The sequence below is a fragment of the Indicator indicator genome, chromosome 2, assembly GCF_027791375.1.
Source record: "Indicator indicator isolate 239-I01 chromosome 2, UM_Iind_1.1, whole genome shotgun sequence".
Classification (NCBI taxonomy): domain Eukaryota; kingdom Metazoa; phylum Chordata; class Aves; order Piciformes; family Indicatoridae; genus Indicator; species Indicator indicator.
This window is the reverse complement of record NC_072011.1, coordinates 43,963,282-43,988,663: the sequence shown is the minus strand read 5'-3', so window position 1 is coordinate 43,988,663 and position 25,382 is coordinate 43,963,282. Positions and strand designations below refer to the sequence as shown.

The 25,382-nt window shown below is 39.2% G+C and overlaps 1 protein-coding gene across 1 annotated transcript in view; it reads left to right on the top strand.

The window, feature by feature from the left end:
• LRFN2 (leucine rich repeat and fibronectin type III domain containing 2) overlaps positions 1 to 25,382 on the top strand; it is a 37,651-nt gene that overhangs the window by 2,262 nt on the left and 10,007 nt on the right. The window lies entirely within an intron of this gene.

Sequence of the window (25,382 nt, the reverse complement as noted above, 5' to 3'; positions counted from 1 at the left end):
GTTAAAACAAGAGGTAGTAGATGTGAATGCAATATTTTTCGCTCACCTTTGTCCTACAATGAAATCTAGATTAAAGATTTTTCAGAATCGAATGTTTACTTGACATGGACAAAATTTTGTGCCAACAATATTTTTATTTCAATTAGTTGTAGAAAATAAATAGTAAGGTGATTTATTTAGCTGCTCCAGACTGAGTCACTCTTTGCCAAAATTAGGAATATTGGACAGCAATCTAAAAAGGATTTTTTAAAAGGATATTTATTCAAATGTTGAAATAATCTGAGGAAATTTGGTTCTGTTCATTTCCCTTCTTCATTTACAAAAATATGTTGAAATAAATCAATTAGAAAGCAGAAATTATTTTCCTAGCTCTGGGTAATGTACAGTAGAACTAGCATGTTAGTTTTGGGACTTACAAATATGTGGAGTTAAGTAGAATGAAAGGACAAGAAAAAACTAAACAATGACAGAGTATAGGAATAGAATGAAAGAAAATGCGCTAGTGTCAGGTTTTCCTGAGGCAAAGCTTTTGGCAAAAACTCAGCAGTATTTAAGATCTTGGGCCCAATGGAGTCTGAAAAAATACTCTGAATAATGTGTATAGTCATATCACACTGTAGAGTAAATTTGGCCCAGTTAACAGGAATATTCTTGAAACCAGAAAGAGAAGTTTGCAGAAGCTGTCAGGTGTTGGAATTGGTTTGGTGCCTTGATTTGTTGTGGAAGAAGAGGGCTAGAGTAAACAAAACAAACAATGAAGAAGTCAAGTCATGCAATCCTGTAGCTGGAGGGCAGAGAATCACATGCTGTGGGCAGAAATTACAGAAAGATGCCATCTTACCAGCCTGATCTGGAGGAACAAGTGGCTCTCAAGGTGTCAGGCAACCCCAAATTCTTATGCTGTCTCTGCTGCTGCCTCTCGATGAGGTTTTGGTCCTTTGTTACTTTATTTAGTTGTGGCTCAGTTTTCCAGAAGCAAAGTGAGGACAGTGCCATTTCCATAAATCTCCCATTGGGACCTTCGGAGGATTCATTGACGATGCATAGCTCTTTTCACTCACAGCTCTCAAAAGCACTTCACCAAAGAAAACAAATTTTATTTCCCTACATTTTGTATCAGGGGAAAATAAAGCATAGAATGATAAAGTCAATTGTCCAGCATCTGAGAGTGAATCAGTGGCACTCAAATTATGAAAAACAGCTTTTATGACTTTCAATCAGGGAACCACTCAGTCCCTTAGAGTTAATTAACTAAAGCTGTTTCGTTTTAATTGGTCAGATGCATTTCACTGTGATGAGTGTGTAGAAAACCCTAAGGGAGAAAGATTTCTACAGTGCTCTGCTCTCTAAGATGTTTTGTATGTGCTAAATGGGATGTGATACTGCTTAGCTAATAAAGTGATGGTCACTTAATATATGTTAAGATATGTTTGTATGCAAGGAATGAGGCACACTGGCTGCTTAACTTGAAGTAATCCTGCCTCACTAGTGGTACGACCTGAGCCTCAAACCCTGGGCTTGGAGATGGGGACATGCTGGGTTCTGACATCCGTGACAGACAAACAAAAGTGAATCCATCACCAAGGACAGGATAACAAAAAACGAGAGAGAGATGTTACCACTCCAGGCTCCAGCATCATGCAGTGTAGTCTCCAACTCATGGTTCGAAGATGGTGGGTTGCCAACTTTTCTTGGTTAGCTTTGCCCCTTTTTATAGTCTTCTGTCTCTTGGGGTCCCCCCTTCTGGCCATGGGCACTATCTTGATCGGGAAGGTTCCTGAAATGGGGTCTCAGGGTTTGGCTTACCCCCCTTGCTGTCACAACTGTGGCATGACCTTTCTGTATTCCCTTTGTCCTGAGCCAGAGCAGGAGAGCCACCACCAGAGGGGCACCACTCCACCTTCACCGAACTTGTTGCCTCTCGCCTCACAAAAACCGCTCATGTAAAGCATATCCTTTAGGTCACAGCCATGACAATTAGTAAGAAATCTATGAACAAAAGACAAAAGTTTTCTGCGTTCTCTGTCAAGACTTTTTTCATGAACATTGTAGTCCTCATAGTGAAAGAGTGAAAGTGGAAGTTCTTCCCTCCCCATTGATATGAACAGCTTTCCTGATCATTATCCAGAACACCAGTTCCGTTCCCATTTCCATCCCATCTGTGATCTTCCACTTGCAGAAGCTACAGATGGTGTAAAGGGGACCATAACAGGGTGCAGAGGCCCTGTGAAAATCCAGGGGTGTGGGAGATAGTGACAGGTGTAGCTCGATGGGCCTTCTAGTTTCACTGAATTGAAACAGTGTTGTAGTATACTCTGGGTACACCCGTGCCATTGCAATGAGGATTTAGCAGGAGAAGCAGTGTTTTTCCGTTTCTCCCATCTGACCTTCACTTCTATTTGCCATGTCAGGGCCATTGCTGAAGATAGCAGCAGGTTTTTATCTCTTTCAGTGGATTCAGGATGCATGTTTCTGATACTGACCTAATGAGCACAATCCTGGATCAACACTCTGTTCCACACAGCTTCCCAGAGTGTGAATAACAAGTTGGAGGGGGAGAATGATAGCTTGTGCAAATGTCTCAAAGGGGCAGCTTGGGCAATGTCATTTTGCAAAGGCAATGATTGCCCCTAACAGTGGCTAATCAGAGACGACAGGCTATGTTATCTTTTATACATCACTGGCAAAGGGAAATGTTTCCTCTTTAATGGATCATTCATTTAACTCTTAGTAGTATCTTAGATCTTCCTTTCTCTGCCTTGACCTGTGCTCATATTAAAGAATATACCTTGTTGTAGCATGGGCCTCTGCTGCAGCTGTGTCACACACAAATGATCACCACTGCTTACCTGATGTATGTGTGTTCTCAAAGATCTCTCTCTCTGATTTGTCCTTGCACTGGTTTTGGTAACCCAGCTGCCAAGATGATGCACACACCAGTGACACTAAATGTGTGATGCACACACCAGTGACACTAAATGTGTGTTGCACCCATCACTTTTAGCTAAGACCAGAAGTTTATTGCAAAATGCACAACTAAAAATCCCTTCTTATCTGAAGGAAAATCATGTAGGAAAAGAAACCAAAGTCCAACACAAAAAGAGATGGAAGAAAACTTCAGGTCTACAATACAATATCTGACCTCGAACTCAAGCTTAAAGGAGCAAACACTAGGAGATCTTCGCTAATACAGAAATCCTACCTTCTCTTGAGAAAGTTAATAGTATATTTTTATCAGTCTAGATTCTCCTTTCAAAAGTGTTTTAGGCATGTAAGAGCATCAGGCTTATGATAGTGCACTTTAAGCCCTGGCATGCTTGATTCATTTTGAATTAGGGATTAAACTGGTATATAACAATTTAGAAAGTAGTATCTTTGGGTCTCAGTTTACTGTATGTAATCTAGGGTGACAATACTGCCTTGCCTCTCAGGGATAAACATATTAGAAAATACCATGGAACCAAGAGCTCACACAAATGAACAGGGAGACTGATGCTTTGCAGTCATTCTGTGGTCTGTAGCAACAGGGATATTAATGAATGATTAAGACTGAGCATTATGTAACTGCAGCATTTGAATTTAAGTGAGGCATCTGGGGATAGAGATTGTGTTTTTAGTATGTGCAGAGCACCCTACATGCTGTGAGACCAAAGCTCAATTTTGGCCATCAGGCATTGGTGTAATATATAAATTCACCACTATTTTAAAGATGAATAAATCTGCAAATTTTCTAGAACTTCCTAGGTCATACTGAGCCTGCTGGCTGTGTTTTGCATTAAAGCAATGATGCAGCTACTTAAAAATGTGCATCTGAAATGCGACACTGCTATTAGATTTATGAGCTCTGGTTTATTTTGTGGTATTTCATACTAAGAGTGATAAAAACAACTGCACGTATTAAGAATTACTGTAGCACTATAGAACCCCTAGCTTATAAATTCAGCATAGGGGAAAAAAAAAAAAAGAGAGAAGAAAGTATTTTATATATTTCTGAAAGGTTTTTTTTCCCATATATATTTTATATAGTAGACAGTCTGAGCATTAAAATATGAATAAATGGCTCCATATCTCCAGTCTATTTAAACAATGGTGTTGTGGATTTGATTACTTAAACAATATAATAGTGATTTACATTTACATGGTTGCTTATACTGCAAGTGCTTTGCAGACCATCTGAACAGAGATCACTCCACCAACTACTGCTGTCCTGTCACCTCTCAGTTAAATATTAGCTGCTGTTTGGCAGTAAAGTGGTAGCGTAACCCCATTTTATGAGCAAAAGATAACTTCATGTTAGCCCTTATGGATACTTTAACCTAGGTAGGACAAAACTGAGTTTGAATGTCCCACAGCATAGTGTGATAAATACAACCATCCACACTTCCACTCAATTATATGGCAATAAGAAAATGTTTTATGACTAAGATGCTGCAAACTTCAGAAATATCTAAGCTGTGTAAGGACGTTATTTCAAACAGCAGTACCATACTGAATACCAGGTCATGCATCAGTGAGGATGGCACTGTCTGGATTGCTAGTGCTTCTTGCAATGAAAGCCTATTGCATAAAGGTCTACCAGCTAAAAACTGAAAACAGAGGGAGCCCCGCTCTGTTGCAGTTAGGGCTAATAATCTCAGCAGCCTGATGCTGTAATAAAGCATGATTACATTATTTTCTCAGAGGAAAGTCAGAAATACATAGTTCTGGTAAGTTTAGAAAAGACAGAGGATTAATTTATTCTGAAAGGCCTGAACATCTATCCTTCCCTGTGATTTGGGTTGTGGGTTCATGCAAACAAATACTTGCCACTCATACTTTTTTTTTCAATTTCACCCATTTCCAGTCTCATTAGGCATTGACCTTCCTCCATGGCTCACACCTGGTGCAAGAACCCCTCCTCAGCCTCTACACGAGCTGAGCTATTCCAGTTGTATTTAATTCAGGATACAAACCTTGAATTTGCTCAAAGCATTTCTATAACTAAATATTGAATAAGATGAGCATTAGGAGAAAGGATATCGCATGAAGACAATAGTCATCATGTATTAATAATGTATATTTGACAGGTTGAGACAGCAGCTTTATAAGAATAAAAATGTGAAGTCATAGTTCCAAAGGGAAGCAAAATTCATATGAACAGAACAGGGGAATGTTTGACATGGATATTTGGTATTTCAGGTCATTTGAGAGTGAATTGCAGCAGTAGTGTTGAATGACTTCTAGAGGACTTTGAGCAAGTGCAGGCTTACTGAAAGGCACTAGACATAAGGAAGAAGTCACTTCACAGAGACAAGATTCTGGGTTGTTTTTAAGGTTTAGGGTGGTTTTCTGTTTGTTTGCTTGTGTTTGTTTTTTTTCTCCCCCCTCCCCTTGCAATATGAGAGATCCAAGGAATAAGAAACAAAATGTAGTGAAAATTTTAAAAAATTACATGCATTCCCAGACAATTAAGTGAAAAATAGAAATATATGAAATAAATATAAATAAAATTAAAATACAAAACTAAGCAAGAATTAAATAAATGTAGATTTGCATCTTAGTATTGTCGCTAAAGTAATCCTAGATGGTTGTGGCAAACAATCATTCACCTGGTACTTGTACAGAAACTGGTGAGAAATCCATTAGTCAGAGCCAGTGTAGTTTATGATAAGCAGAGGCAGGCCATGCAAAAAAATACCCAGACCAGTATTTTTTTGTGTTGTGGTTTAACCCCAGGGAGTAACTGAGCACCTCATGGTCACTCACTCTGCCCCATCTAGGAGAGAATTGAGGGAAAAATAAAAGTAAAACTTGTAGATTTAAATAGGAACAGTTTCAGAACTAAAATAAAATAATAATAACAATTATAATAAAAGATATAATAATAATAATAATGATGTAATGGAAAGAAACATAACAGAGAGAGAAATAAACTCCATGAAAAGACAAGTGATGCATAAGGTAATTGCTCACCACCTCTTGACCGATGCCTGAGCAGCGATCCACCCCTGTCAGCTATATGTCCCCAGTTTATACGCTGAGCATGACATATTATGGTATGGAGTACCATAGAATATCTTTGGCAAGTTCAGGTCAGCTGTCCTGGTCATGCTCCCTCCCAGCTTCTTGTGCACCTCCTCACTGGCAGAGCTTAATTTAGGATAATCGCTACTTAGCAACAACTAAACCATCAACATGTTATCCGTGATATTCTCATGCTAAATCCAAAACATACCACTGAACCAGCTACTAGGAAGAAAATGACCTCTTTCTCAGCAGAAGTCAGGACATCTTGCTTGGTAACCACCACAGAAAACCAAAATACAAAATGGCCACTTTTCCCTACATGAGGCATATGTAAGGGCATGTGAGAGGGCATTTTTGTTACTGCTGCCCATTCTGCAGTGCCCCAGCAGAACAGAGAAGAGCAGGAAGATAAGGGCAGAACATCATCTTTCACCAGCTTCAAGGCATTTTAATTTCCTTCAGAGTTTGAAAACTGTCAAACGACATTTAGTGAGTTGTGTGAAGAAGTCGTATGCTACAGCTTTACTCCTGAGCTCAGCTTCAGGAGCTGAATACAAAGGCAAAGAGATGATTCTCATCTCCTGGTGCTGAGAGGCAACCCTACCACAGCCAGGGCTATTGCATAGAGTGGAAAGGAAATCAGAATGAATTTTCAGCATAAGACAGCAGTACACCCATTTTGTCTTGGCTGCTAATTATTTATTTAGCTTATCAAAGGCTCAACATTTTTATTTGAGGGGAATTTGGGAAGAGCAAATGCTTAGCTATAATATCTGCCACATCCCCTGTCTCAGCTGCTTGCAACCCAAATGCCAGGAGCTGTCTCCACCTGTCATTGCAATAATGAGCTAAACATCCAATGCCAAGATGAGCTACCAAAATAAAACTTTGATAAGCTTCAGGTAAGACAACAATTTGATCTCTAAATGAAAAGTTTCAGCATATTCAGATTCAGACCATTCCTGAGTATTAAGAAGCCAGCACACAGCTGTACCATTAGTGCTACCTTTCCTATTTTGAATCTAGGATAGATCTACAGCAGTTAATGTGCTGCTCCATGCAAAGAAAGCTGTTACCACTTACTGACTACTCTCATGTCATGTTTGTAGTCATGTAAAGTAGCAATAGTTAACACTGATAGTTAAAAATATTAACTGACCAAATGCTTGACTGAAGGCTTGACTCAAATCCCTCAGAAATAAGTAGCCACTACTGACTCTGGTGGTCTTTAGTTCAACCTGAAGATTTTGTGTTAGTGATTTTCATTATTTTCTGGAGAGGTAGATGGAGGAAAAAGGAGGGTAAATAGTTTGCTCAAGGTAATTCAGTAAGCCAGCAGAAGAAACAACATGGCTATGGAATCACAGGTAGAAGTATTCCTGATTTAGCTTTCATAACGTTCCCAGTAAAATTCTTCCTAGCATTTAAAATCTGATAATTTCCTCTCATAATGTTATGATTTGGGAAGAAAAAGAAGCATTTTTTGTGTTGTTACTGATGTTAAATATAGGTAAAAAAGTTTGTCTTGAGAAAGGCATCTTCAATATTATCAAATTTAGATTAGAGATTCACTGACAGGGTGTACCTACACAACAGAGGTATGTCATCTCCTTAAATGAATAGTGAAAACAATGAGGCTTGGTTTCCTCCATAGTTTGTATATGTAATGCACTTTTAAGCACCTGAGATCTTCCACGTGTGGCTTATTTTCACTTCCTCAGGTAATGCCCTGAAGCTGGTTCCCAATACTCCTTGTCTCTCCAGTGCTGATCTGTTAAGTTCCAGGTGGTGTCAGAGATCCATTCTAATCCCGTCCTCATTTTGGGTCACAGCTATTGACATCTGCGTCCTTTAAGGAGGCATGGAAAAAGTATCAGTGACCACAGAGTATATCAACTACCCCTAGCCTTTTGTAATCTTTATCTAAGAACATTTTCCCTCCCCTCATATCACTCTCCATCTTAACTGGAATACCAGTGATCCAGGCAGTTTCCAGACTACTACAAAATCTGCCTCAAGACTGGTGACGCCATAGTAAAAGTAGTGGCTGAAAACTACCTACTTGAAGAAGACAGTGATTTATTTTTATCCATAGGTGTTTTGCAAGAAAAATATAAATAAAAAATAAAGGTTTAAAAGCATATGGTGTTCCTTACACATACTGAGTTCCTAAAATTTGCCTTGCCAGTTTGAGATCATTCTGCCTAACTTAGCTCCCACTTGCTCACACACAGGCTCTAGGCTGTGGGTAGCTGAAACAGGGTGCCTTGACAGCTGCTGCCACCCCAGCCATCTGACACCCTAGCCTATACAGATCTCCTCTGAAGCCACAGGAGACCTTTTTACCCATTCTGAAGCTGGTTTTGGTTTTAAATTTTTGGTAGGAGTGACTTGGAGGAGGCTACTTCCTCCTGCTGTAGCAGATTCCTGATACTCTCTGTCTCTGCAGTTGTGATTGAGTTTTGACTGAAGGCTTTGTTTTGGGGGTTGTGCAAGAAATTATGTTTATTTTTTTATGTAGGACTATTTGATCTACCAAAAACAGGAGACAAGGCAAGGAAGATGGCATGGGGAGAACAGCCTCAAAGTTACAAATACAGCCAAAACCTAGTACCTTATTCACTATCCATTATCTAGTTGCTTGTTCTAAATTACCTATTATACCCTCTCTCTTTCATACCAGGCTTTCTGCTTATATGCTCAGGACATTTTCAGAAAAACTGTACATTGTTGTACAATGATTGCACTGGTTAACCCTGACACATGATAGCAATGAGACAGCTTGTTTCCCTAGAGAATCGACTTGAGACTCATCATTTGAAAAATGTGGAACTGAATAAGAGACAGCACTATGGGAAAAAAAAAAAAAAGAAAAAAAAAAGAAAAAAAAAGGAGAGAAAAAAAAAAGACAAGAATTAATTATAGTATAAAGTGTTCATTAACTTTAGCTCTTACAAGCCTGGTTATTTTTGGATTTATTTGTAACAGGCAGGTTTTCTAAGCAAAATATATTCACTCAGATTGAACAAAAAATATTTCTTTTCAGGTGATCTAATACAAGGTGAATGCAACATTTGTTTCTCATGTAAATCTCTTTTGAGGGTTTAATTGAGATGTTGATGGTGAGTAGTCTGTGTGAATCCTCTAAAAAGGAGGATTTCAGATAAGCTGAGAAACTTAAAACTTGAGGCATAAATCAGATTCATACACCACATAATTTTTTGAGTGTTTCACATTTTCAGTGAAGGCTTGTACTGCAAGGAATTCATTTATCCTTTCTTTGTTCTTAAAAGGCCACAGAAGAAATGTATTTTTAATGTAAAGAAAGAAACTGTAAGGTCATGGATGTCTTTGAAAACGTAATATCAGTTATTTCTTTGTTATATCACCCTTTTCCCCCAAATGTATCTTGTTTTACAGTATAATATGAGGGTAGTACAGGTATGTACCCTGTAATCTGTAATAATCTGTAATAGGGCCAAGCACAAAGGTATTCGACTCCTTTCTGGAGGTAACAGGCTGGTACTGCAACCAAAGAAACCTTGAAACTATAATGCCATTGAGAAATTTCTGTGCTTAAAATCAAATGTTCTGATTTTCACATGGGAGAAAAAGCAGCCCAGCCAGTAGGCTTATTTGCTCTATTGCCACATTTGTGCTGAGTTCTCAGAGTCACAACCTGATTGTATTAGGTCCCAGAGCATTTGACAAGAATCTCACAAAGTGATGCTGCCCAGAAAAGAAATGGGAATTGGCTTCAGCTGTTGGCAGAGGACACTGCAGAGCAGAAGCAAAATTACAGCAACAGAGAGCCTGACATCCTCGCGTGAGAGAGAACTCATCTACTAGAGGCTACAGCCATGCTTTAGGGTGGCTTAATATTCCCTTTAGACAGCAAGGTAAAGTTATACCATAACCCCCTTTGTTCAGATGAACCTGGTTTAGAGATTAGTTATTTGCAGAAATGGTTTGAGACAGCCAGCTCTAGGTGTGAATTTGTACAGAATTTGACCATCTGTCCTGCCTCTCTTTCCCCTTGCATCACTTTGAATTTGCCTAGGTTTAAATTTTATGAGGTAATAAATTTATTACCTCATAATTTACTTCATTTTGACAAGAAAATAAAAGAGCTGTTTGCTCAACCCAAAACTTTTTTTTTTTTTTAATTATCTATTTGCTTATTCTGTCAGCTTGGACGGTAGAATTGATTCTTAATCTAGATATCCCAAACTGTGCTCTGAATTTTTCTCATACTGGGGACTGCACAGGCAGTAGCTGTCCAGTAGACATATGGGCAGCTGACAGCATCAAGGCACCCTACCAGCAGCTCTGTTGTCTGGCAGATTGCCTCAGAAAGTCAGGCTTGATGAATCAGTCCTTCTGCCGGTGCTGGGAGGGTGGGGGATGCCTGTGACTCTTCTCCAGAAGGCTGCTGCAGAATGAGAAAGATACACAGCAGTGATCACTGAGCCTTCCCACATGTTATGTATACTGCAGAGAGGGGATGGCAGCATCCAAGTGAACCTGAATCTTGCTAATTTGAGTGCATAGAGGCAGAATTTCATCTTGGTTACTCTGAGGTAGGGATGGGTTACTAGCCTGCTGCCTGCTCTTCTCTCTGTTGAGTGCTGAGATTTGTGGCTGGCAGTGCCATGGGGAGGAATTTGATAATGCTGCCAAGGTTGGGAACTTGGAGAGCAGAGGGGACAGAAAAGTCATTGGTTTGAAGCTGTCCTGTGTTTCTGTGCCTCCTTCCTTTCATCCCTAAAAGGGAGCCAGATGTTCACATATGATGAATAGGCAATAGACCTCAGAGGGCCCCCACTTCTCTCCTCCACTCCTTGAACTTCACAGCCTTCCCCAGGTGCTGTTTCACTCAATCATGTGACAGTGCCTTGCTCTCTGAGTAGATAGAAAGAGGAATGATCACCTTCAGAAACTGACTTCTCCTGTCAAGGCCCTCATAGGATGGAGGGTGCAGCTGTCACAGGCTGCTGGCTTAGAACAGGGCATCAACAGCCCCAATTTCTCTAGGCACTGTCAGATAACCCTCCTGCCCCCTCAGTGGCACTAGCAATGCTGTAATCTCTCTGCTAGAAAAAACAGTGCAGAAGTATCTCTAACCAACACTTAGCATTTACGATTTGCTCAGAGAGATGAGTGACATTGAGGGCACAAGGCTATATGTATAGCTAGTAGTTCAAATTCTGTTTTCTTTCTATGGGAACACAAATGCCTTTTATGAGGTGAAGGACTGTTTGCAAAGGAAAAGGTGAAATAAACATTGGCAGCAGAATTTGCACCTAAGAAGAGTGTTAACAAAAGCCTGGGGTTCTGCAACAGTTTCATTTCAGGGCTCAGTACTGCACCTTTGCACACCAGGTTAGAGCAGAATGAAGAAGTGGTGAAAACTTGTGCTATATGAACGCAGCTAATGAAAGCATTGAAGGTTTTAGCTGGTTGTTTGGTTTTGGTTTGGTTGGTTGGGGTTTTTTTTTTTTTTTTCTTTCTTTTTTTCTTTGGTTTTTTTTGTTTGGTTTGGGGTTTTGCTTGTTTTTCCCCAGTAAAACATAATATTGTTGTTTGTTTCACCTTTTCATTTTGCTTTCCCCATCCAGGCTCTCTCATGGTAGATAATTATATTGTCTGTGATTTAATTAGCTAATTATACCAGAGCTGGAGTATTTTTCAGAGTAAGGACTTTTACTTAGTTGTTCATAAACAGCTTCCATTTGGGTTTCTTCTAGAAGTTCCTTGTATTTCATTTATATGGTAGCACAGGTGTTTATAACCAGTTTCAGTGGGGTTTATGAACATGCAGATTATCCAAGTGGAGTAAAAGGAGTAGCACTCAATTTAGTTGATTCTTTGTCTTTAGAGTTGAAAATAATGATAGAGCTTTACTCCAGAAAAAGTGATTTTAACCTTCATATTAATACCTTTAAAGAAACCATTTCACCTCATAAGTGTAAAGCTTCTTGAATTTGGCTTTCGCATCTCCAAATAAATAAATTTAAAAAAAAAATCCCATCTCAGTAGACTTAGTTTGTCAGTATATAAATCTTATTACTGTTGTCAGCTGTACTACAGGCAAAGGTGATCACTGAGGTGCTGAACTAGATGGTACAGGTGAATGGAATAAAAACTGTCTGGTCCTTCTTGAAAAACCCAAAGAACACAAGGAGTAGCAGAGAGAAGCAGGCAAGAAAGGTGCTCCTTGTCCTGATTAGCACTACTATGTTGTGCTAAGGTTAATGTTGCTGCAATGTAGAATTGTAACGTTTGTTCCATGTTTTTAGGGTAGCAAAGGGAGTTCACAAAAACGCATAGAGGCAGAGTCCTTCTTCCTACTTAGAGAAAGTCCCTGAGGACATAATGTGCAAGTGGTTACCTGTCTTTTGTCATTTTCCTCTCGTCTGCTTGACTCTGGTTAAGCTTGTTGTTGAGGGGCAGGCTATTCAGAAGAACTGCAGGCTACTTTTCAAATCAGGTCACATTTTCTTGTTTGCAAACAAGAGATATTATCTTGGGGAAATGTTCAGCTAGTGCCTCAGTTTACCCAAAGCAAATCTTAATCTGATGTATAATGGGACAGAACTGCAAAGTAGTTGATTGCTCCTTACATTGAATAAGGAGAAGATTTTAAAAGTGATTTTAAAAGTATTTTAAGAAAAAGAAAAAAAAGAAAAGAAGAAGAAGATTCCCCCTAGTTGGTCTCATAGTCATTGCAGAAATGTGCAACATCTGTTTAGCACACCATCCAACCACCAGTCTCTGCAATGGCTATGAAGAAGCAAACCATATATCAACTCGGTTTTGTTTTCTAGCCCTGTTTAAAATGGAACAAACCCTGGAATATCTGACCCGTGGGAAATTCCAATATTGCAACATCTGTTTCTGTCAAGAATCAGTCTGAAAATTCTCTGTATCAATTGCCTTGTTTGCTTATGCAAAGAAAACTTCAAAAATATTTCATTTGGAAATATGGAAATGTTGCCATCAATCTGTCTCTGGATGTTATAGATTTGTGAATGACAGCCCCATGCCAACTATATATCATTCCCCTTGGGGAGTTATTCTTGTCCTGGAAGCAAAAATCTCTAAACTTATTTTGCTCTCTCTGTCCCCTTACCATAGAAGACTTCCTTGTACCACATACTGCCCCTCTTTTCAGCCTTTGCAGTGGTGAAAAGATGATCAGGGTTTCAAGAAGAAGGGGAAGCTATGTCTGGGGACCTGGGGAAAAAGAACTTGAAGGAGACCAATGTCTGGAAGCAGAGCACCCCTCAGAGGCTCTAGGGAGAAAAAGAGTGTTGTGGCTTCTCACAGCTATAGATTTCAATTTTCCTAACAAGAGACAAGAAAAAGTGGATCTAGAAGAAACCTCTCTTTTAACACTAAAAATGTGTTTTTTTGAAACAGTTTTGCCACCAGAATAACATTTTTTTTTTCCTAACTTACACAGCCACAGCTACAGGAGCAAAAAACCTCTAGATGAAGTTCATGTTCTGGAGTCACCACATCACTCTCCAATGCTAGCAATAGATAGCAGACTTGTCTCATCCCAGCTGCATCATCCCCATTAAAATTTGCACTTAGGTGAAACAATAAACCCATCCTATATTTTCAGATGTTTTTCTCAATTTTGAGTGCATGATGTTTTCTCTTTTTGCCTTGGAGTGACAGCACAGCTTACCAAGTGACACACAGTGCTGTTTATCACAGTGCTGTCTCTTACATGGTGTCTTAATGACAGTTCAAATATACAGAGAACTGCACAACATTTAGCTAAAGGCAGAGGAATGAAGATGGAAGACAAATACAAAAATATATCTGAACACATAAAAAGGTACAAGAAGGTAGAGGGATCAATTTAAAGAAAAATAATTCTTTACCCTTTCCATTCCCCGGAATTGCCTGGCTCCCCAGGAGAGGTGTCAGTACCACCTAGCTCCAGTATCTAGTTTAGACAGTGAGTGCAGGGGCAGCTCAAGGAGGGATGGCCTTTGCCCTCTCACCAGCTGCAGCATTGTAATGGTTTAGAACAAGGGCTAGCCTGCCAGCTCCCTCAACACAAAAGTGAGGGTCAGAGTAACACACACAACTCAGGGTTGAGGTAAAGAGATAAGAATTTAATATACCATGAGATATCATAATCACAATGCATCACCTTAGCTAATTAATTAATCTAATAATATAATGCATGATATTTCCTCCATGTTGCCAGGATGAGGACAAGAATCTCTCTTTCTGCAGTGGTAGATTTTAAGCTTTGGCCAGGCAGGAAGGTGGAGCTTTTAATGGCTGAACATATGTGGATGAAACACTAGCCTAAACATAGTCCACCTCTCTCTGATACATTGATTTGTTCTGCAAAGCTATCAGAAATAAAAATTTCTGATTTCACAGCAAGCCATTTTCAAAACCTCTGTTGCACTGATTAAATAAATAGCATCAGAAATAAAAATTTCTGATGGCTAAAATCAGGAGATACATCCCTGAAAGGCATGACAGAGACACTACTCCCACAGGCAGTCCTTCTGAAGGCTGGATCATGATATCATTATACATCTACTTCTGAGATAAGTTGTGTGCTTCAGAATGCACTTCCCAACACAACTGCAAATGATATGACTGCTACAGAAGACGCTGTGGACAGCAAGTGATGTCTGCCTGTCTGACATTTTCCTCTGTAAAGTGAACAACAGTGAACAGACTATAAAAAGTAAAATAGCTGGCCTTTTTTCTTTGATTCATTCTATTGGTGTTCTGCTTTATCCCCTCATATATTATATGCACATATTTATCTGAAAACTGTAGCCTGACTTGTGAAGAAACTCCTAGAGACCTGGCAATTTTTTATTGGCTTGGAAGGATTTATTAATTTATCTGTTCCAGAGATGTTCTATCATTCTCAAATGCTGAAGCTTTGAGTGAGTTATGGCCCTGAGGAGAATGACATGCAACTATTAAGCATTGACAGCAATGGGATATCCTCCATGGGCATCATGTGCAATTGTCAATAGATCACAGAACTGCTGTTGACTTTGAATGGAGAACAGTGAAGGATAAAGGTCATCTTTATTTAATCAGTGCAACAGAGGTTTTGAAAATGGCTTGTTGTGAAAGCATTAAACATCTGCTGCACAATACCCTTGGGCTGAATGGTACTGGCTTTCCCCACAGAGTGTCTGATGAACTGAGTAGTACTTTAGAAACTGTTGCTAGCATATGAAGCTGAAAGGACACAGGTTTTACATTCTTCTGTGTTCATATGGTCCTATGAACATAAGAAAAAATTGCTAAATGTTTTGATTTTTTTTTTATTAATCTTTTAATAGTGATAGTAACACATGAAAGCAACTCACAGTCACATTTCAAGTGGAAAGTGGCTAGGTACAAAGCAAATGATCTTTCTCTGGATGATCCAGAGGTGGCTTTAAATATCTGTGACTGCCTTATTTTCTGTTTTACACATGAAATGTTAGTCTTCCTTTTTTCCCATGGAGTCTTTTCTGCCTCTTCAATTTCAACCAGTTATTCTACATATTTTCCTATATATTAGCTTGGCTTCATGTTTATCATGGCTTTGGGCAGATTGCCTGTGACCAGCTTTCTTGACTGTGACCAGACGTCTTAAGCCTATCCTTCAATGATTTTATGAGGAGCTATTGACTATTTACCCAGTCATGTGGGATAACAGTAGATTATCCATCACCTATGACATTATTCTCTATATTCCAAATCTCCTCAACCCCTGTCCTCTTCTCCTAAGAACAGAAGATCATACCACTCTCTAACTCTTCCAAAATAAAATCCACAACTTTGACAATTCACAACAGTTTTCAATAGGCTAACTTTGTCTCCAGTCTGCCTCAAAGTCTGGTGTTTGCTTGTCGGTTTGTCTTTGTATGCAGATATATAAACCACTCTATATTTCTCAGGCTGAAGTGAAGACACGTACATTCAAAGTGGAAATAAACTGTAACATTTTAACCTTATGTTATGAACCAGTAGAATTTGTAAGACTGCATGTCCAGTAAACCACTGTACTGGAGCTCAGTGTAAAAATCCCTGGATAAAGTCCTCAGACTGTGCTGGGCTCTGCTGTCCAGAAAGTCAGACTAGATGGTCATGACTACTCATACTGCCCTTAATATTTAGAAACCAGCCTCCTAGCAAGGGAGGAATGTAAAAGCAGTTAAACAGTCAATCAAAATCTGCTGGTAAAGTCAGCAGTTTCAGCAAAACTGAACATCCTGTGTACAGTAATGCTACAATTGTATTCATTAAGATTTCAACTGGCTTAACTTTTTTTGAGTGTAAATTATTACTTTAACTGTCAATTATGTCACAGAAGTTGTATGCTGAATTGATCTTCTTAGGCTGTACCAAAATAGATATCACATGACCTCATCTTCCTTGGCAACAAAGATATTAAATGACATGGTAGAAGGATGTCAAGCTTTCTGTCAGTGCTTGTCTCCAAGTATCAAACCTCTCCTTACTGTCCTGAAAGTAAGGCTGATATAAACAATAGGTATTGATCATTTCAGACTCCTAGTCTAGAACTGTGGTAGGAAAGATCCTACCAAATCTAAACTATATCCACAGGTACAGAAACCACATGGCAGGATCAGCATCTCTCTCTATCACTGTTTTTTCCCTGGGTAAGCATTGAATTTATGACGCATTATGTCTCTCTTATCTTGTTCCTCTAGAATCTTTTCAGTGGAATTTATCTCAGCAAGAGATACTTGTACTTGTGAGTAAACTGAGAAGAGGTGTTATAATACTTTGCACTTGGCTGAAACTGAGAAGGAAATATATGAAAATGTATACTTACGTCTTGCTTGACTGTAGAGATGCTCTTTGCTGGCCAGTCCCTTGGAACAGTTGTGTCCAAGGATATTTGGAACACTGAAAACTCATCTCTCTGCCTTTCAGCCTGCCTTCCAGCCTGCCTTCCAGCCTGTGCTGTTATCTTTTTTGTCTAGCTTTGATCTAGTTCTTTTCTTGGTCTTTTGGGGTCTCTTGTTTTCTGGGATGATTAGTGGTCACCAGACTCATTTATCAATGTCTTCCTCTGCTGCTTTTGCTGGTGTTATTGATAGACCTGTGTCAAGGCCTCAAGTACTGCAATGCTGGCAGAGCTGCAGCTGAGATGTTGCAATATAAGTTTACTCATAAGAAATAATCACAGATTTACTACAGTGGTGCAGGTTTGGCCAAGTTTAGTGAGCATAAGAACAGCCTGAAAACACTTCTGCTAATACTCACTGAATGAAATGTTAAGGCACAGCGTGCTTGTGGCTGGGTGAACAAATCCCAGTACCAAAAGGCCCTCTATGCTCATCCCAGTTAGACCACTCTGATTTAAAACAGGATGGAACCAGCTGATTAGCTCCATGTTTACTGTATCATATTATACTGCCCCATCTACCTCCAGTTTCCCTTTATCCTGCACCAATGGTAAAATTTTCTTCCTCCCATCCTTGAAATGTGCAATTCTGACACATGCCATAAGCAAACTTTCAACTTTTGCTTAAAAAAGGGCTTTGTGTTTCAGTCAGGTATCCTAGCTGGGTCTGCTTTTGTCGTTCCTTAGTAACCTTTAGTGTGGGCAATCACAGAAGCCATTGCTCTACCAAGACTTAAGTCTATTTTAACCAAGGCACGGAAACATCAGAGGAGCAAATTCCACCTGCATAGGATTGTCTTAGAGCCAAGAATAGTCAGGTGTTCCTTCAACTCAGGGTAGCTGTCTCTTAAGTTTTTTTATAAAGAGTTTCCAATATAATCTATTCTAATGAGATACTTCAGGTAAATTGTTAAAGCATACTGAAGTCCTCAAAGTGGATATTGTGAAATAATGCCCATTTGTTTTCAGCACATGGGTCTTTCTCTGAAGATGTTTGTAAGTTCTTGAGGGAGAAAAACTTGTCTGAAAAGATTGCCTTGGAATAAAATGTTAGGATAACATCTTCTCTTTGAGAGAAACATAGAAATCTGTAAACTTGATATTCTGTCTTTTTATGTGATTACAGGTTGCTCTCTTCAGAGACAAAAGTTGTGACATAATGTCAAACAGAAATGATGAATATAGAAAGGATGATAACTTTGCCTTTTACTTTTGCATCTTATACAATTAGTCCCTGGCAGTAAAGCAAATACAAGTTTGCTGAGCAATATGTTAAAGGCCAGTTGTAATGGGAGTGGGTTTCCTCTCTTGAGGAATCATGAACTTGCTGGAAAGCAGTAGACAGAAAAATTCGGGATGTGAGCAGATTGAGAAAGAAAAAGCTATGCTATCTCCTAACTCTTCTGTTGGGGACTCTGTGATAAGTGATCCATACAGATACACTCCTACAAGATAACTCTTTTTTTGGCTGTACCATATGTTAAGAAGCAGTAATCACATTTGTCTTCGTGCTGCAGGGCGGGTGCAGTGATTCATTCCACAGCAAGGTAAAAAAAGAAAAAAAAAGAACAAAAAATCCACATAGCTGTGGATTCAGAAATATGCCTATGGAGTGCATATTTCTGTGACTTCAGAGAATAACGGGGCCAGTATCTGCAGACAAACCCAAAGCACACATGAGAAAAAAACTCCTAGATGACACCTGTGGCAGGCCACCATATATCTAAACTGTGGAGTGAGAAATTGCACTGGTTCTAACAAAAACATTTCTATCTATTCTCCTTTTCTATTGCACTGCAAAAAGTTACCAGCACAGGCATTAAGAAACAACTAATTTTTTGAAACATAGATAAGAAGTTTAGTCATGACAGAATAAATTCTTTTCTATTACTGAGGTGTTAAAATCAATTAAGCATTCTTCAATATTTCATTGAAGTTTAATCGCTGTGAGTCAGTCATACCTTCATTAGGAGCATAGCCACATGAATTTAGGACCAGATTCATCTTGGACTTGTGGTTTATAGTTAGGTTAATGTGGAAGAGACAAACACATGAACTGTGAGGAATCATTTTGCTCTGTCTGTAGTTTCTGTTGGCTGAGATGAGTTAATTTAAATCTGCTTATAAGGTACATTAGGTAGTAATGTATCCAAGTTATGTAAAAGGCAGCAGCTCAGAAATTTTTCTCCAGTGTCACAACTATCTCCACTTTGTCCATGCATGCAGTACTTTTAAATCACCAAATAATCATTTGGGGCACCAGTAAGGCAAGTATTTCCCAAGCCAGGTGTCCACACTGAACGTGGGGGTATATAGTACAAATACAAACCTGCAAAGACAGTGTGCATACAACAAAGAAAGGACTGCTTCCTTGATATCTCTGCTGAAAGCAATCTTAAATCTTAAAGTGAATAAAAAGACCTTGAGATGCTTGGACTCAGGATTTTTTTTTTATCTTTATGATCTGCTGGGAAAGGCATAAGGAGGAAACCAGGGCCATGTGTCCAGAGACTGTAGAAACAAAGTCATCTTCCAAGCAGGCTATAAGGAAAAAGACAACTCTTATTAGATCATTCTCATCTTGCCTCTTTCCTAGAAAGGGTCTCAATTGATACTGAGAGAAGGGAACTCAGAGCCCAGCAACTGTGTATCAAGTGGTACAGAGGCAAGTTTAGGACTCCTACCAACCCAGGCCACTGCAGTGAGTACCTAGTGTCAGTATTTCTGCTAGTAGAGGGTAGAGGTCAGCTTTACAGGACTTCATAAGAAAGTAATATTCTTGTCTACTTTAGCCTTCACTCATACACTCATACACTTCAGTACTTCTGATATGATTTATTGAGAAAAGAAGGAAAAATGCTTTACTGATGGCAACAAATTTTATTCTTTCTTGATTGTAGATGTAAAGAACTCTCCCAGTCCATATTTGTGGTTAAGGAGGGCCATGTTTAAATCTCCTCTGAAGGACTACACTGGCTATTAGAAATACTGAATTGAATACCATTATTGATAAATATATATATGTGAAAACAGAGTCACAGAACTGCTGTATTGTAGACTGCAGTGCTGTGTTCACAGGATTACAGGATGTTAGGGGTTGGAAGGGACCTCTGAAGATTATCGAGTCCAAGCCCCCTGCCAGAGCAGGACCATAGAATGTAACACAGGTCATCTGGGAACTTACATTTCTATGCAATTACTTTCTGTAGAGTACTTTTTTACTGTCATTTCTAGGAGGGATAGAGTCTGGCTTTATACTTCTTAATCATCTTTGAGGGGTCAAAACACAATTTTGATGCTGCTTGACATTATGGATCAATGTTCACCTCCTCCTTTTTGCTGCTAAATATCAATGAACATTTGTGCTGGAGCAAGTGCAGAGAAGGGCAATGATGCTGGTGAAGGGCCAGAAGAATAAATCTTATGAAGAACTACTGAAAGATCTGGGGCTGTTTACTTTGAAGAAGAAGAGGCTAAAGGGAGACTTCATCTCTCTCTACAACTACTTGAAAGGACATTCTAGAGAGGTTGGTGCTGATCTCTTCTCATAGGTAATTAGTGACAGAACAAGAGGGAATGACCTCAAACTGCAACAGGTTAGGTTTAGACTAGACATTAGGAAAAATGTTTCCACAGAAAGAGTAGACAGACATTGGAATAGTCTGCCCATGGAGGTGATTGGGCCACCATCTCTGTTTGTTTAGATGTGGTGCTTGGGGATATGCTTTAGGGGTGAACTTTGCAGAGTAGGAACAATGATTAATGATTTGGTGATCCCAGGGATCTTTTCCAACTTGGATAATTCTATGATTCTATGATTTGGTAAGTTCTTACTATTTCTCATCTTGCAATGATTTCCCTTATATGATATGACAAAAAAATCTGTATTATTCAAGCAGGAAAAAACTATGGGCTCAATATCATTGTGTATTTGATTTTCACTTTATTCCATGCTCCCTGTTATTAGCTCTCAGGGTAAATTTTTTAAATACTTTTGTCCTACTTACTTATGATAGTTGAATAAAAAGTAGACACCAAATTGAGCACTCTTACAGTAATCAACTCATTTAACAGGTAACCTTTCTTAAAAGTAGGATTTATTTCCTTTCTGGGTAACTTGCAAACCTACGGTGTACTTTCTGTGAGCCAAAAGCAACATTAGGAGGGCCACATACATAATTACAAAGTGTATGGCTAGAACCTGCAAGAAGAGAATCCAGCCAACGCTGCTCATGCTTTGCTCTTTGCAATGGATTCAGTATTGGAATGCACAGCTTGGAATTCCAAACTGCTTACTTTCAAACTTTTTTTGGTCATGACATTAGCCTATCTGATGACTCATGTCTGCCTTCTTCAGTTTTCTGCATCTCATTTGTAACATGTAAGGAACTAGTAGGCTACATTTTCATATACTCTGTATACTAGAAATCCATGGCACTTCCCTTAAGATCCTTCATCAAGGAAACATAGTTCTAGGTGACAATATCATGCTATTATTTAAATCTGTCACTGAATTCTTTTCTTCCTCCAGGTGTCATTATAAATTAAAACTTGTTTTCTTAATGGATGGATTTTACCTTCCCTTTTAGTAACAAATTTGTCACTTGTCACACATCATGATTTTGGTCCAGAATCAGCTTTGAAAGTAGCAGCATGTCTCTGGTTGCTGAGAAATACTTTTATCTAATTTTGGTATCACTAAAATATGTAAATACGTCTGGACCTTTGTAGAGTATTACAAAATTCAAGATTTCCCTGTCTTTCTAGCCTATCTAGTCCTTCTAGCCTTTCTTTTCCTTTGCTTTATATGCAATACTCAGAAAATAGTGAAGTATCAAACCTCAACTTTAGGAAATACCTTTATTACATATCTAGTCTGTTGTGTCTGTTTGTTTTTTTTTTTTGTCTAAGAGACAATGGTTTTGACTATTAGTAATTTTGTACCCTCATTCTGCAGTGGAAACATTTTTTCTCCCAATGCCATTGCAAAAGTCATGCTGAATCACCCTGTTTCTCTTTATCCTGTGCATTGCTGTGTACATTTCTCAGAGATTTTTGCTGGAAATTTTTTTTTTACCCTCTTCTAACCTGTAAACTAAAAGCTTAATGGAAGTAAATAATTGTACTGTATCTGTTTTAGAAAATACAAGATATTTCCAGTGTTTGGTAAAAGGCTAGAAGTTTGGGACCTCAGACTTACAGTTTTCCTGCTTGTTTTTCAGCCTGGCTTTGAAGGTAAAAATCTCTCCAAATAATCACCTTTTTCTGTTTCTTTCAGAAATATAAGTTTACTCTGGCTGTATCTTTAGTGAAGTGATATTTTGTTAAATCATTTTTTGAGAACTGGCAAGTTCAGTTCTTCCTTCATTTCTAATGAAAATAAAACTCATTTTTTTCAGTTTCATGATGAGAGAGGTGCTCAAGAGTCTGATAAATAACCCTTCCCAGTCTCTTGAGGCTATCTACAACATGTTCAACCACTGAGGTGGGGGAACACTTACATATATGTGATTAAATTTTTAAACAAATTCTGTCTTTGATATTGAAACACTTTCTTATACAGAGTGATATTTCAGCACAGAGACTCTTTCTTCTGCTTGGAAGAGTTAGAATAAGGTGGCCTGCATAATGGATGAGCGAAGTGTCATCAACATTTTCTACCTGGACTTTAGTAAAGCCTTTGACACTGTTTCCCACTGCATTCTCCTTCAGAAACTCATGGCAAAAGGCTTCGATAGGTGAACTCTGCATTGGATTTAAAAACTGGATGGATTGCAGGGCCCAAAGATTGGTGGTGAATGGAATTAAATCTAGCTGACACCCAGTCACTGGTGGTGTTGCCCAGGGTTCAGTACTGAGGCCTGTCCTCTTTAATATCTTTATCAACGATCTGAATGAGGGGATGAAGTGCACACTCAGCAATTTTGCAGATGACACCAAGCTGGAAGGTTGTCTTTATCTGCTAGAGGGTAGGGAAGCCTTACAATGGGATCTGGACAGTTTAGACTGATAGGCAAAGGCTAATAGTACGAATTTCAAGAAGGCCAAGTGCCAGGTCCTCTGCCTGGGTCACTACAACCCCATGGTAAGATGCAGACTTGCTAATGTGTGGTTGGAAAGCTACCACTCGGAGAGGGACCTGGGAGTATTGTTTGATAGGTGACTAAATGTAAGTCAGCAGTGTGCCCAGGTGGCCAAGAAAGTCAATGGCATCCTGGCTTGTATTAGAAATATAGTGGACAGAAGGCAAAGGTCAGTGATCATCCCCCTGTACTCAACTCTGGTGAAGCTGCACCCCGAGTACTGTGTTCAGTTCTGGGCCCCTCACTGCAAGAAGAGCATTGAGGTGCTGGAATGTGTTCAGAGAAAGGCAATGAAGTTTGTGAAGAGCCTAGAGCACATGGTGTCTTCAGACACCAGGAGCGTCTGAAGGACCTTGGCATGTTCAGTCTGGAGAAGAGGAGGCTGAGGGGAGACCTCATTGCTCTCTACAACTACCTGAAGGGAGGTTAGAGTGAGTAGAGGGCCACCTTCTTCTCCCCAGTGTCAAGTGACGGGACTAGAGGAAACGATGTCAAACTGCACCACGGGAGGTTCAGGTTGGATATTAGGAAACATTTCTTCACAGAGAGGGTTATCAAACATTGGAATGATCTGCCCAGGGCAGTGGTAGAGTCACTGTCCCTGAAGGTGTTTTTAAAAGTACAGACTGAAGTGAAGCAGATTTGCAGAATTCATAAAAGTAACACTTATGTTTGCTATAATATAGCTTTGGTATGAAAACTGGAATGGAAACATTATTCTAAACATAACTGACATCTACTGTACAGTATGAAGAAGTCTTCAATTGGATAGGTTTTTATCATTTTTTTACCATATTTCTAAACCTTTTTCCAATACCAAATAAATAACTAGTTAAAGAAAGCTTGTCCCTATTCATGAACTTCTCAAAACAACTGACTGTCAGCAGTTTTGCTGATCAGAAGGTAGCATTTACAGATGCAAAGGGTGACAAACACAGTAGATGCTTTTATTTCAGTACCTGAAGAGGGCCTGGAAGAAGACTGGAGAGGAACCATTTATGAAGACCTGCAGTGATAGGACGAGGGGCAGTGGTTTGAAATTAGAGAAGAGTGGATTTAGATTGGATGTCGGGAACAAGTTCTCTACAATGAGGGTGGCTGGATGCAGAAACAGGTTGCCCAGAGAGGTGGTTGAGGCCCCTTCCTTGCAGATATTCAAGATAAGCCTGGACAAGGTTCTGGGAGCCCTGATCTAGTTGAGGATGTTCCTGCTGACTGCAATGATGTTGGACCTTTAGAGGTCCCTTCCAACCCAGGTGATTCTATGATTCTAAGCAGCGTGTGGACCTGGTGCTTAGGGATATGGTTTAGTGTTGACTCTTCAGTGCTGGGTAGAGCATTGGACTGGATTATCTTTGAGGTCTTTTCCAACTGGCTGTTTTCTGTGATAGCCTGGTCCTGTTATCTCTGACAGAATGGTACTGTCAATTCTTAGCTGGCACCACATTTCTTTCACCAGTGCACAAAGATTTTGTCACAGAAGAGCCTGAAACAGCATGCTGGAGTTTGGTTTGACCAGTCAATTACAAAATACGGGCGAACACAACTTTAAGCAGTGCCTGGAGCCTTTGTCATTCCAGCACAACTTTCCAGAGATAAAATTAGCTTGCGTGGTAAGACACAGAGTTTCTGTCAAACTTATAAGTTGCAACCTAGCATAAGTGTTCTGTGCCAAAAGCAGTAAATGAAATTGGAAGTGAGTCGATGAAGATCCTCTTCACTTCAGCTCACATAAGCTCTTACAGAAAAAGAGGATGGGCAGCTGCTTACCTCTATAGGATCTCAGTCAGCTCTCTTTGATCCTATCATTATAATTTGCACAGATTTTACAGCCTCAAAATAAGTAGAAAGCCCCACTTGTAATTCTCAAGAAAGGACAGTATACAGATGAATCTCACAGCTGTGTTTTGCCAGGAAAATAGCAGAATCCCTTTTGCAAACAAATTTCCACTGAGCTCCTAAATGTGATCATAACTTCTAATGTCGTTTCTTTTCTGGGAACCTCTGTTGGTATGGTAAGATGACCTTTACTTCTGTAACTGTCTAGCTGAATAAAAGAGTACAAAATTGCTTGAGTCAGAGAATAGGAGTGTCAATTTAGCCAAATGTACAGGTCATTTTTTGTATAAAATCCTGGGAAAAGAGTATCCCATGTCCCACACTTCTTGATGACTTGAAAACATTTCATGAATAACTTTCATCTCTTCCTATCTTTAACAATAGGATAGTTGGAACATGTTGTTACAACTATCAGACAAATAACTGACTCTAGATATTGTTGTTTTAATTTCATATTTACTGTCTGTCTTTTTGAAACGTTGCTGTGAATTATGATGGCTTTCTAACTCTATATTAACATGATACAGAGTGAA